The sequence below is a fragment of the Scyliorhinus canicula genome, chromosome 1, assembly GCF_902713615.1.
Source record: "Scyliorhinus canicula chromosome 1, sScyCan1.1, whole genome shotgun sequence".
NCBI classification, from domain to species: Eukaryota; Metazoa; Chordata; class Chondrichthyes; order Carcharhiniformes; family Scyliorhinidae; genus Scyliorhinus; species Scyliorhinus canicula.
Window position 1 is genome coordinate 211940459 of NC_052146.1, and position 13649 is coordinate 211954107.

A 13649-nucleotide genomic window follows, 5' to 3' on the forward strand; every position below is an offset into this window, starting at 1 on the left:
TTCTAGCCTTGCTAAGGTTGAGGCCATTCAAAAGTTGAGGCCGTCATTGGTTGAGCCTGGGTGTGGATTCAGAGCAAAGTAAACAGACACCACGGAATCTACTAGAAGCTGAGCTGTCAGCGTGAGTGCAGGAATTTTGGCCGACGGCGAACCTCTGCCACGGGTTTTCTTTTACTAAAAGCGAATTTCCAAACTCCTGCAGCTCTTCCAAATCAGTCTCCCACAGCATTTCCTGGCCCTGCTATGCAGGCTGGAGGGTGCATAAAACAGAAAACACCGTTAGCAGCGGCGCTGATCAATAATGGCTTCCTCCATCTGCAGCAAAACACTCTGCGGGGGATGGTGTGGGGGTGTGGGGGGGGGGGGGGGGGGGGATCCCACCCCTTGTGTTTGCAGGGATACTTTAAAACTCTTGTAATTAACCCTGCTGCTCACTTAGAAACAACTATCACCTCTGCATTGCTCTGAGATATATAAAATATATAACAAACTAGTGAAACGGAACAGGCAGCCCGCATAGCAGGGACAGGAAATGCTGCCGGAGACTCATTTGGAAGAGCTGCAGGAGTTTGGAAATGTTGCTTTTTGTAAAAGAAAGGAAGCACAGAACTATCAGAAATGCACTTCTCATTAGAAAACGCTTTCTTTTTCCAGGATCTCTGCTATCCACTTTTTTCTAAACGATGTTTGCTGGTCTAGAGTTGCTCCTTTGCTTATTTTCTTCCAAGTTTTCCCCATGACTGGAGCAAAACAAATGTCAGAATGATGACTTGGGTGTCCTGTGCTCATTTGCCACAGTCTACATATTGAGATTGTTTTCCAATTGACATTTCAAGTTTGATTATTTATGTCCCATTTGTTTTACAAAAAAGCTGCATGGGAACTGGATTGGGAATCCCATAGGGTCTCGTTTCAGGGCTGGAATGGGTGCTCTGCCTCAACCAGAGGATCTGCAGCTAGTTGAAATTTGGGCCTGGTTAACATTACCCTGTCGAGTTGGTGCGCTGGCAGAAGAATGGAAAGGGAGCTGATCGTGGGCAGGTAGTTGACCTTCAGAAGTGTTGTGGAGAACGGGGAGGCAGTCTTCATGCTCTCACTAGCTCTGCGTCAGATCTATTGTTTTTAAAAAAGCTATTTAGTTCTCGGTGGTGGTTGCTTGCTGGAGCACATTCAGGCTTGTAAAGCCTGAGAACGCAGGCCTGAAGCTCGAGGGCAGCCCAATTTCAGCGAGGGACCCTAAAACAACAGGTTAGGCCTCTCATTAACATTTGCTAGGGGCCTAATACTTGTTTTAAAAGTGACTGCCTTAAATACTTTAAAGCTAGCCCAGCAGACTAGTGGGTCTGATGTCTCTCAGTAACATAGTAACAGGATGAGACCATTCAGCCCCTCTAGCCTGTTCCACCATTCAGTGAGATCATTGCTGATTTGTACCTTAGCGCCATTCACCAGTTTGCTAACATTTATTACTTTTTTGTGGGCAAGACACATGTTCCCCATTGTGCATGAAGAATACTTCTGTCCAATGCAGGACTTTGGTGCTGACATTGGCACTCGTTTCAGCTGTTTTATGCCCTTAAATACGACCATCAAGGTCCAATTAACACCGCCAAATATTTTGTTAAGGGTTCAAGGGCAGCACAGTAGCACAGTGATTAGCACAGTTGCTTCATAGCTCCAGGGTCCCAGGTTTGATTCCCAGCTGGGTCACTGCCTGTGTGGAGTCTGCACGTTCTCCCCGTGTCTGCTGGGTTTCCTCTGGGTGCTCCAGTTTCCTCCCACAGTCCAAAGATGTGCGGGTTAGGTGGATTGGCCATGCAAAATTGCCCTTACTGACCAAAAAGTGTGAGTGGGGGATACGGGATTACAGGTAGATACGTGGGCTTGAGTAGGGTGCTCTTTGTAAGGGCTGGTGCAGACTCGATGGGCCGAATGGCCTCCTTCTGCACTGTAAATTCTATGATTCTAAGTCCCTCCAGAAGATCCAAACAAAGATTAAAATTGCTGGAAAAGATGAAGTGGAAACAGAAAATTATAGTAATGGAGTAGGTCAGTCATTTGGAAGCAACAAATGTGTTGGACAGAGATCCTCTCTCTTGGTTAAGAAATGGTGCAATGGAAAATCTTGTGGTGATAAGAGCTTTTTCTATCTTTCCACCCAAGCCCCACAGTTCATTGGGAAATGACACAATGTAGTCAACAGAAATTGCAAGTGAGGTTGCATTGACTCTTGTGAGGCATTGCGAGCTGGGTAGATCCCGGGAGCCGGGTCTTCCAGCTTTCAACAGCCACGCTGCGCCAAAGAGCTTTTCTGGCACAGCGTGGCCAGAGGATCGTGTCCAATTATATTGACTGCAGTGGAATTGAATCCCAGATACCAGTGGCGGACTGGGTCTAAAAATATTGGTTGCCAGGAGACAAAGGGGGCCCACCCACAATTACAATGCTATCATTTAATTTTCATAACGAATAAATAAAATTTTCAAAAAATACGTATGGAAAAAAGGGTACAATTAAAATTTTTGTGGAAAAAATGTGTATTTCTTAGTAATTACATTGTACATGTACTGTACATATTACTGGCAGTAGATACCAAATGTAAATACAGAATGTTATAATTGAATTTTTTATTTTTTTTTTAAATTTTAAGTAATTGGTTGATATTTTTAAATAGTTTACTGCACAATTTACACATTAACAGATAGTTCAAAAGCACAATAGGGCATTGCATGCAGTCCACTATATTAAGAGCAATTGTTTGTGTTCGCTAGATGATTGTGCGAATCTGCCAATAATTGCTTTTGCATCCAATTCATCTAACAATTCCTTTTCAATGGATAGCAACATGTATGATTCCAAATTCTCCTCAGACAGCGAATTTCTTAACCTTGTCTTTATGATCTTTAGTTTTGAAAATGTCCTCTCACATTGGACTTGAGTAACTGATAGTGTGCAGATGACTTTATAAAGTCCATAAAGGTTATCATATGCCTTGTCATGAGGTCTGTTGGATGCCAGCATTTTTAGTACACACGATGGGCAAGTGCTGCAAATTTTACAATTGTTGCAACTGGAATCCATATCTCACCATCATTAAGCAATATCTTTAATACATCAAAGTTTGAAGCAAAATAAAACAGCTGATTTTTGGAAACAGCTTAATAATACCTTCCAATGCTTCATCTTCAAGGCCCTTCTCTGCAATAGTTTTAAGCTTTGCTGGGTCCAAGCAGGACAAATCTTTATACAACTGTTTGTGCTGTACAAAGCGTGATTCTAGTGACTGGACAATGCGATCCATTATTAGGTTAAACACATTTACTCGAAAATCAGCTAGAGAATCTGAGGAATTTCTTTCATCATCAATAAGCTCATCTGCCATTCTTTTTTCTTCCTCTGCCTCTTAACTGGCAATGCTGTTTTCAACTCATCAATTTCCAATGTTTGATTTTCATCCATATTCACCTGTGAAATCCTGTCATTACATTTATTTACAAATTCCAAAGCCTTGCTGTGAATGTTATCACATGTTCTTGTCTGTTCCTTCAACTTTGTTGTAGCTGAATCTACCAAACTCCATGCAGGAAACATATCTAAACCACTTGTCTGTAGATAACTTGAAAACGGGGTTGTAGTTTCAAATATATACAAGTAAGTAAATGCTGTCAATATGGTTTCAAACTTTAGAAGACTTTGAAGTAAAACATTTGCTTCATGTTTTGTTTTTGCATCAAACTTTTCTGAATCTTGTATCATTGATAAGCATGTCTGTGACTCGGATGAGTAGGTTCTTTGGGGGTGAGGACAGGTGCACCAGGTGTTTGGGGAGTCCATATGTTCTGGGCATGCCCGGCACTGGAAGAATTCTGGAAGGGGGTGGCGAGGACGGTGTCAAGGGTGGTTGGATCCAGGGTCAAACCATGTTGGGGATTCGCGATTTTTGGAGTTGCGGCGGAACCGGGAGTGCAGGAGGTGAAAGAGGCCGGTGTTCTGGCCTTTGCGTCCCTAGTAGCCCGGCGAAGGATCCTGCTACAGTGGAAGGATGCGAGGCCCCCAAGTGTGGAGACCTGGATCAGTGACATGGCGGGATTTATAAAATTGGAGAGGGTCAAATTTGCCCTGAGAGGATCAGTACAAGGGTTCTATAAATGGTGGCAGCCTTTTCTGGACTAACTGACTCAAAGATAGGTATCTTGGTCAATAGCAGCAGCAACCCGGGGGGGGGGGGGGGGGGAAGGAGGGTGTTCTTTATTTTTTATATGGTTATTTAACTTAATATTGTGTTAATTTAATTTGTTGTTAATATGTTTTGTTGTTCATTGAGGTTGGGCGAATATTTATGACTGTTATTGTTATTGTTGGTATTTCATTGCTGTTCGTTATTGTTATATAAATACAGAATGTTTCAATAAAAATTATTTTAAAAAAAAATTGATAAGCATGTCAATAGATTTATAAAAGTACTGGCAGCGGCATCATCAAAACGTCCAAATATAGTTGTTGCTGCATTGGATTTTCCTGACCATCTGGTCTCACCAATTAGCTTTAATCGTTTCATTTTTTCTTGTCCTAGATGTTTTCCAACAACTTCTATCCATACAGCCATTCTCTTGTATGATGCTTTCACAAAAGTTGCTATATTCTGGAGCAAATTGAATAAAGAAACTGCAGGCACACAACATTTTGTTGTTTCAGTTATCACCAAATTCAAGACATGGGCATAGCACCATAGATGAACATGTTGATCAGCCACATCAGCAATTTTACTTTGTAAACCATTATACTGGCCATGGTAGCTTGCAGCGCCATCTGTGCTATCAGATAAACATTTTTGGGGGTCAATTTTAAGATGCTGTAATGTTTCAATCAATAGATCAAAAAGTCCCTGTCCTGTACCATCATTACTTGGCGCAACTGAAAGTCGTCGCTCACAGATAATATCTTTAAGCACATACCGAATAATAATGCTAAACTGATCGATGGATGAATTATCTTGTGTTGAATCAACCTGAATAGAATAATATTTTGCTTGAGAAACTTCTCAACTAATTCTTTCTTATATCATAGTCTTCAGAATTTTGATTAACATGTTTATAGTTGTTTTACTCAGGTATGTAACAAGTCCACCACAGCCTTTACTTTGAGCCTTTCCTTGTTGCTCTATTCATTTGATTCTTTGTTTAGACTTGTTTTGCACTGCAGAAACATGAGCTGCCATAATGGGGTCATATTTTGCCATCAACTGCACTGTAGCTAAAAAATTTCCATGATTCAGAACCTCATTATCTAGAGTGTAGGCCGATTCATTTCTGTGACCTCGAAAAGTAAGTGCTTGCTTGCCTAACATCTTTATGATGTCTATAATCCTCATGACAATACGTCTCTGCTTCAATATTTCTTCTTTCCTTTTAATTAGTGATGGTGCAAAAAATTTATCTAAGGTGCCACCATTAACCACACTGATATATTGCTGAGCATTTCTGACATGTGTTGTTGTCGATTCATGTAAAGTCAAGCTCTGACTAATACGCCTGTAGTCACTAAAGCCACATACAAAGGGTGATGGATTACAAGTGTTGGGAAACTCAAAGGCTAAGCAGTATGAACAATATAAGCATCTATTTTCTTTGTTATATGTTAGCCATTTTCTTGGGACTGAGTCATTCATAATTTTCCTCTCATACAAACGAGCATCAAATGGCAGATCATCAAGTGGCTGAAGTGGATGTTCAGCAAAAAACTGTTTTAGCTTAGCACGTGATGGATATTGGAAGATTCCAGTAATTGATCTTTCATTTTCTTGCGTAGGTTCATTTACAGGATGTGCTTCAGAAACCAAGTCATTTATGCTTGAAGGAATATCTGATTCCCTGTCACTAGTTGAAGCTATGTGTTCAGATGTTGCAACTACAGGCAGTACAGATACCGGAACAAGGAAGCCACAAGAAATATTGGGTCTGGGTTGATTAGTAATGGATGCACTTGTATTTGTCTCTACATTCAAAGTAGCTCTTCTCTGTTCTTGTAACTCGCATGTCATTGCATCATCACCATGAGCATTGTTTCTTGCTTCTTGATTATTTGTTGCAGAACTGGATATTGATGTAGATTGTGGTTGTGGTATTATAAACTCTGTAATAGGTCTGCATCACTTGGCTGATTCCTTCCTTTCTGCTTCTTTTTGTTCTTTGCATTTTAGTGACCCAGATTTATGCTTTTTCTTTTCCATGCTGGTAGGGGTAATATTCCTGAAATAAAAACTTAATTAAAAATAGCCCACATTGGGAAAAATGAATATTGATGATTGCAAGAATAACTTGAAGGAACGCCAGATAAACCCCTACTTGATAAAAAATATAAAATAACTTACTTACACTTCAATAGGCTATGTTCATTAGTCAATACTACTGTGGCCTATGCAGCTTCAGAAGAGGAGACAATCCACTGTCCAGTGTTCACACCAGCAAGCAACTGAGACAACTGTTGAAACTTAGAAGTTTGGTCCGACTATAGTAAAACATTAAGAATAGTCCCACGACCAAAGTTAACATGTCCAGTTTGATACAAGTGTAGTGTTACAAGTTGCAACCCTTTGAGTTTACCGATCATGGCTTATCACTTCAATATCTTTGACCTCATGATTCACGGTCAAAGGTACCGCTTCTCCTTTTCGGTGACCTCACGACCCTATGTACTGCTTGATATCCTTTCAAGTCCATCTCAAATCACGAACTGTAACTTTATCTTTAAATTCATACACTCTTGCTGAAAATGTGGATTTCCAACTATGTCCGATCCGGGTGAACCAGCCCCCCCCCCACCCCCCCACCCCACCCCCACCCCACTCCTTTTCACATCCATTTAACACTGCTTCGTTCCTTCATACACTGAGTGATTATTTGTTTGTTTCTTTATTGCATTTTTATTTGGTATTGCTCTTTTTAAAAACAATTATATTTTATTAAGTTAGAATACAAATCTCAGGAAAGAAGTTGGAGATTTATTTATCTAATTAATTATAATTTTTAAGGGCCCTTTAGAGATTCACGGGCCCCTTCTTGGCTCTCCGGGCCCCGGACCGATGTACCAGCTGAATCAAGACTACTGCTTGATATCTTTTGAAGTTGCCGACCATTTCAAATCACGAATTGTAACTTTATCTTTAAATTCACACACTCTTGCCTAAAACATGGAATTTCCTTAATTATGCCCGACCCGGGCCCCCCTATTCCACATCCTTCCACTACCTCCCCTGCTTTGTTCCTTTTCATGCACTGCTTATTTGTGTCCTGTTCTCTTTTTTTTCTTATTCCTTTTTATTACTAAAACAGTTGTCTGTGTTTGTTTCTTTATTGCATTTTTATTTGATATAGGGGGCCCACTTCATCAGGGGCCCACTTGCCATCGGGCAAGCTGACACCCTGGCCAGTCCGCCACTGCCAGATACTATGTAGAGTGGGCAGCCGATATGACACTGCCCATCCTGCCTCCTGCCCATGAGGAATTTTGATCCTGTGAATTTGTTACTCAGCCATTGTTTTAGTGCAGCAAAAAGTTAAAGATGGTTACCTAAATGTTGCAACCTGGTAACTCATGCAGAATGTGCGGTGACTATATTTTCCTTAACTGGGAGCAGCACTTGGTAATGTAACACAATTCACAGTGGATGTCAGCAATTGCCTACAGTCATTTTCTTTGACTAACACAGAATCCATTTTGCAGAGGCACCGATGAATTGAGTTACATTTGTTCCTTTTCCCTTTAGTGTGTATGTTTCAGCACTATTGCCAAAAGGTTTGACAGATCCATTAGAAATCAGTTAACTCCTCCTGAATGGTGATAATAAGGGAACAATATTGTTAGGCCACAAGGGCTGAATAATATAATTGAAACACTCTCTCGAGCAACTGCTTGAAGTAGGAACATGTATCTTCCGTTGTTTTCTCATTACTTGTGGCTACAGATTCAAAGTTATCAACCTTTTCAGTTGTGTGCCATCCATTTTGGGATCGAATAGTTATGTGCTGGAGAGGTCACAAGAGAAGTTTGTTTTTCTCTGGATGTTGGTGTTAATAAAAACGTAGGAGCAGAGGTTGGCCATTTGGCACCTTGAACCTGCTACCCCATTCAATAAGGTCATGCCTGATTGTCCACCTTGACTCCACTTCCTCAACCATTGCCTTGATTCCCATTACTGCCCAAAACTCTTATTGATCTCCGTCTTGAACGTACTCAGCGACTGAGCACACACAGCCCTCTGCACTAGAGAATTCAAGGGATTGATAACCACCCTAATGATGAAATTTTTCCTCACCTCAGTCTTGAATGGCCGAACTTACAGCTTTATAGGTACAGACCATCAACCGGGCAGGGAAAAGCTGCAAAATATAATACCATTGAGTTAACCCAGGGTGACGGAGGTACGTACCCTACTGAGCGCCTTCTTCAATTGTCCTGAGTCTGTGACCCCCTAATTCTAGACTCTCCAGCCAGCGGAAACAGCCTTTCAACATCTACCCTGTCAAACCCTCAAAGAATTGTATGCATTTAATTGAGATTACCTCTTTTTTTCCCCCTCTAAATTCCAGAGATGAAAGGTCCATTCTACACTGTAGCTTTTATATCTAAGATGTTAATCATATCACAGAATTTACAGTGCAGAAGGAGGCCTTTTGGCCCATCGAGTCTGCACCAGCTCTTGGAAAAGCACCCCATCCCAGTAACCCAACCTAACCTTCTTGGACATCAAGGGCAATATAACATGGCCAATCCACCTAACCTGCACATCTTTGGACTGTGGGAGGAAACTGGAGCACCCAGAGGAAACCCACGCAGATTTGGGGAGAACGTGCAGACTCCGCACAGGCAGTGACCCAAGCCGGGAATTGAACCTGGGACCCTTGGAGCTGTGATGCAGCAGTGCTAACCACAATGCTACCGTGCCGCTAGTCTTGTGTGTAGATGATTTTAAGTGATTATCTTGAAGTGACGAAGAATGTTTGATAGAACAATTGAATATGTTCCTGAATTTGTAAAGGCTCTAATGACTGGATTATGGAATGGCTTGTTTACAACTTTCAGAGAAATAATGCATGTCAGTTTTTGATGTCAAAGTAACCTACTTAAGTGTTCTTTTATGAAGCAAATTACAATAATCTCGCATGAGAAAGTTCAGTCACACATTATAGGACAGAAATCTCGTCAGTGATTTACTGTGTAAAGCACTTAATATTTTTGACCCAAATGTTTCTCTGCTTCCAATGGATGTGCTAACCTATTTCTTTTTGACAGGTTTTTGCATCTGTTAAAATGTCGAAGTGAGGGGCGAGGTAACGACTTGTTAAGTGTTTGTAGTGTCATGTTGTCAGCAGTCATATTTACCCCTCGTCCCCAAAAATCTATTGATCTGCCTTGCATATGTTCGACTGAACATCCATATGGAATTCATGAGAGAATTCCAGATTTTGTTAAAAGCCTGGCTGATGTTACCTGTGAGAGTTTCTCAAAACCTCGAAGGATAACTTGAAACTTTGTGGTGTATTTGTTTGGATTAATGTGAGGAACAATGTACAACCCAGTGAGCAACCAGTCCAGTCATTGTGTAAACAATTAATAAAGAATATATTTTAAAAAATAAATTTAGAGTGCCCAATTAATTTTTGCAATTAAGGGGCAATTTAGCATGGCCAATCCACCTACCTTGCACATCTTTGGGTTGTGGGGGTGAAACCCACGCATTTATGGGGAGAATGTGCAAACTCCACACGGACAGTGACCCAGGGCTGGGATTCGGACCCGGGTTCTCAGTGCCGTAGGCAGCAATGCTAACCACTGTGCCACCGTGCTGTCTTATAAAGAATACTTATTAAAGTAAAAGAAAAGAAAAGCACGGTAGAATTGTGGATAGCACAATTGCTTCACAGCTCCAGGGTCCCAGGTTCGATTCCGGCTTGGGTCACTGTCTGTGCGGAATCTGCACATCCTCCCCGTGTGTGCGTGGGTTTCCTCCGGGTGCTCCGGTTTCCTCCCACAGTCCAAAGTTGTGCAAGTTAGGTGGACTGGCCATGATAAATTTCCCTTAGTGTCCAAAATTGCCCTTAGTGTTGGGTGGGGTTACTGGGTTATGGGGATAGGGTGGAGGTGTTGACCTTGGGTAGGGTGCTCTTTCCAATGGGCTGAATGGCCTCCTTCTGCACTGTAAATTCTATGATAAAAGACTAATATATGCTATGAGAGTAAGTATTTTGATACCTAACCACACCCTTTTATCTGAAGTTAACTCTTGTCCCCAAAATATACCCACATTCTCTGAACTCACTGAGACACCCCTTTTCCAAAGCTACATCCAATTTTAGTAACTCTATAGGTCAAATCCAACTAATAGTTACCACACAATACCGCTTAGATACCACACAATACCGCTTAGATGACCAAGTCTGGGAAAACATCTCTTCCTGGTTCAGCGAAGGCACAGACTGTGGGCTGGATACTCCGATTTGAAGATGAAGTGCTGACGCTGGCGTGGGAACAGTGGCATTTTACGCCAGAAAAAACAGCGCAAAAGCTGCACCGATCCTCCGTCCGGTGGGGGGGGGGGGGCTAGCAGGAACGCAGCATAAAGCCCCCGGTTTTACTTGCAGATATGGCTGGAGAATTACCAGGTCCGTGGCCGCGCATGCACACGGCGGTGGTCTGCGGCGGTTGTGCCGTACAACATAGCGCCGGCCACGCATGGACCTGGCCTGCCAAAAACTGCCCCCTGTAACCAGCCTTGCCACCCCGTAACCATCCCCCACCAGTCCCCCCAGCCCTCGCTGAAGCCCCCTGCCCGTGGAATGACTCACCCCCGACTGTGGCGGCGCTGGACTCAGTCCGCAGCCATCATGTGGGGTCCACGAATAAGAAAAGGATAAGTGTTCCACGCCTTTGGGAACTTGGTCCATCGGGGGAGGGCCTCAGGTGACGTCCTGAGGCTGTCCCAACGGTGTGTGGCGTATGCCGTTTTTGAGGGGGCGAAGCATTGCAAAAACGGCGCCGTCCCCGATTTCACTGCAAACGGGGATTCTCCGGCAGATCGCCGAACGCGATTTCAGCGTCACCAATCCCGCCCTGTGTCTTTTAGAGGAGAATCTCTGCAATCTGCTGTGGCTCTAAATGTTGGTTGAAACAGGCCTCGATGGCTTGGATCATAGGTGGAACTGGCCTGACTGACTGTTGGATGGAGAACTAGCCTCCTTCCCCAATGAGGGTGCTAGCAGTTATGCTCATTACCGCTTAACCTCATTAATTTTACAAACTCCTAACAATATTCAAACCCTCTCAGTGAAGATATTTCTCCTCATCTCAGTGGCCGACCCTCATTATGAGAATGTGACGTATGTGTTTTAGATTCCCCAACCCTGGGGGCAATGGCAGCATCTGCCCTGTCAAGTCCCTTAAGAATTTCATATGATTCAGTGAAATCATATGAAATTTTACTCAATCTCTCCTTACAGGATAAATCCAGATGTACTTCCTCTAGGGCAGGTTTGTCCTTCCTTAGGGGAACAGAACAAATTGCACACACTACTCCAGGTGTGATCTGATTAATGCCCTGTACAGGTCCTGAAAGATGCTGTAAGACTCTCTACCTGGTCAAAAGCTATGCACCTCTACTCAGTGTCAATGGCTCACAACCACTTGTCACTGCCCCACTAAATGTGGTGCACTCTTATTAATAGCATGAAGCAATAATATATACTCCCAATTCTGGTTACTTAGCAACCCTGCAAGCCAGAGTTTGCCTCAGGGGTTGATCCGCCAACGAGGTCTTCTTGCGCGACTTTGAACTGACTGACCAAATAGCTCAATCCCTGCAGCAATTATGTCTTTGTGTACTCTTTCTTTATGTTGGCTTGAGCTCAGGCCTTGTAAGGTAACACCTATCTTTAGCCTGTTTCCTGTGTTTTTAATTTACATCAGAGCTTTTCCCCTTGTCTTTTTGTCCTGGGCCTCCCTTGAGGCCATGCTTGAAGGAATAGAGCCAGCTTAACTCCAATTTGTTATCTCGTGCACTTTATTAAACCCCAGGCTGGTACAGACAGATGTTTTTATTACCCCAATCAGCACAAAAGGAGTCTATCTTTCTCACAGTTCGAGACCAGTTCTCCTCAAAGTTCAATTCATTTTGACGACCTTGCTAACTCTGCCAAGGCTGTGGCTTGACTAAATTACCAATCCTGCCTTGCTCCCACAATGCAATTCTTCATGTGTCTTCAGTCAGGCTGCTGCTTCTCTTCGATGTTCCATGTTACCACAGTGACACAGACTGCACATACACAGGGCCACCAAGCAACTGGTCCACATTCATTAATATAAAAGGAATAAATAAATAGTTACATGATTAAGAAGTGATTAGTACGTTAAAAGAAGGTAAATAATACATTGGCTTACAACGCAAAGTGCGCCGATTCCCTGGCTTGGATCATAAGCGGGTCTTTGGTGCCGCATCAGATCCAGGCGCATCACATAATGGATGGAGAAACACAAATTAATTTTCTTAGTTTCATGATGTGTGTTTCAAATTTGTGTTCACATGTTCCTGAACACACAACTGAATAATTGGTAAATATAAAATACTGCACATGATGAAAATCTGAAATAAAAACAACTACCTGGAGCTGGAGCTGGATGAACTTCGGATCATTCGGGAGGCGGAGGAGGTTATTGAGAGGAGTTATAGGGAGGTAGTCACACCTCAGGTAAAAGAAGAAGGTAGATGGGTTACCGTCAGGGGAGGGAGAGGGGACCGGCAGGCAGTGCAGGGATCCCCTGTGGTCGTTCCCCTCTATAACAAGTATACCGTTTTGGATACTGTTGCGGGGGACGACTTACCAAGGGTAAGCAATAGGGCACAGGTCTCTGGCACAGAGTCTGTCCCTTTTGCTCAGAAGGGAAAGGAGAAGAGGAACAGAGCACTTGTCATTGGGGACTCCATAGTTAGAGGAACAGACAGGAGGTTCTGTGGGAACGAAAGAGACTCACGGTTGGTGTGTTGCCTCCCAGGTGCCAGGGTTCGTGATGTCTCTGATCGTGTTTTTGGGATCCTTAAGGGGGAGGGGGAGCAGCCCCAAGTCGTGGTCCACATAGGTACCAACGACATAGGTAGGAAGAGAGATGGGGATTTGAGACAGAAATTCAGGGAGCTAGGGTGGAAGCTGAGAGCTAGAACAAACAGAGTTGTTATCTCTGGGTTGTTACCCGTGCCACGTGCTAGCGAAGTGAGAAATAAGGAGAGAGAGGAGTTGAACACGTGGCTACAGGGATGGTGCAGGAGGGAGGGTTTTGGTTTCCTGGATAATTGGGGCTCATTCTGGGGTAGGTGGGACCTCTACAAACAGGATGGTCTTCACCTGAACCAGAGGGGTACCAATATCCTGGGGGGGGGGGGGTGATTTGCTAGTGCTCTTCGGGGGGGGTTTAAACTAATTCAGCAGGGGGATGGGAACCTAAATTGTAGTCCCAGTGTACAGGATATTGAGAGTAGTGAGGTCAGGGATAGGGTTAAAAGTTCGAAAGAGGGCACCGGCAAGCAAGACGCTGGTTTGAAGTGTGTCTACTTCAATGCCAGGAGCATCCGGAATAAGGTGGGTGAGCTTGCAGCATGGGTT

At 43.2% G+C, this 13649-nt stretch overlaps 1 protein-coding gene across 1 annotated transcript in view; it reads left to right on the forward strand.

Annotated features, from left to right (window-relative positions):
• The window catches only part of LOC119971465, a 258981-nt gene that overhangs the window by 186741 nt on the left and 58591 nt on the right, over positions 1 to 13649 (forward strand). The gene's annotated exons all lie outside the window — the stretch shown is intronic.